Here is a 633-nt window from a genome sequence, read left to right on the forward strand (position 1 = left end):
ACATATAGCAAAAGTCATAATGTAACCTCAAACTGTCTTATTCTTCTTAATTAATGGATGAGGCAAAAAATTGTCTTCATTTCAAAAAAAAAACGATAGCAAAAATGACTATAATGTTTTAAACAAAACGCATGGTAATTTTTCCGAACGCACCAAGTAGCAAGGCAGCCCACGTGCTGCGATGTAGTGCTATCTGCAGAATTTGAAAATACGTCACCAATCCATTGTCGTCCAGCCCGGTTAGGATACCTGGCTTTCACCCAGGCGACCCGGGTTCAAATCCCGGCAATGGAGCCTTTTTTTACTTATTTTTTGACTATACCCAAATTGCAGCTCCGGCTAGCTACAGAAAAACCATCAAAAATGCTTGTAAATTTAAGCTTCTGTTTGCTTTTTTTTGGAACGGAGGGAGTATAAGGCATATCTCCCCCTCTCACCGAAGCATATTCCTCTAATGCATCCAACAGTCCGATGAGCGAGCTGCTGGACATGAGCAAACATGTCATGATAGTGGCGATCTGCCATGGCTGTAGACTAGTTTTATCGTAGCGCTTTTTTACTTATTTTTTGACTAAACCCAAATTGCAGCTCCGGCTAGCTACAGAAAAAACATCAAAAATGCTTGTAAGTTTA

At 40.3% G+C, this 633-nt stretch overlaps 1 non-coding gene across 1 annotated transcript; it reads left to right on the plus strand.

Moving 5' to 3' along the window:
• The first annotated feature begins 220 nt into the window (after positions 1–220).
• TRNAE-UUC lies at positions 221–294 on the plus strand. Its single transcript has one exon. It is a non-coding gene; the product is annotated as a tRNA-Glu (tRNA).
• Positions 295–633: the final 339 nt, after the last annotated feature.

Source organism: Triticum dicoccoides, chromosome 1A (genome assembly GCF_002162155.2).
Source record: "Triticum dicoccoides isolate Atlit2015 ecotype Zavitan chromosome 1A, WEW_v2.0, whole genome shotgun sequence".
Classification (NCBI taxonomy): Eukaryota; Viridiplantae; Streptophyta; class Magnoliopsida; order Poales; family Poaceae; genus Triticum; species Triticum dicoccoides.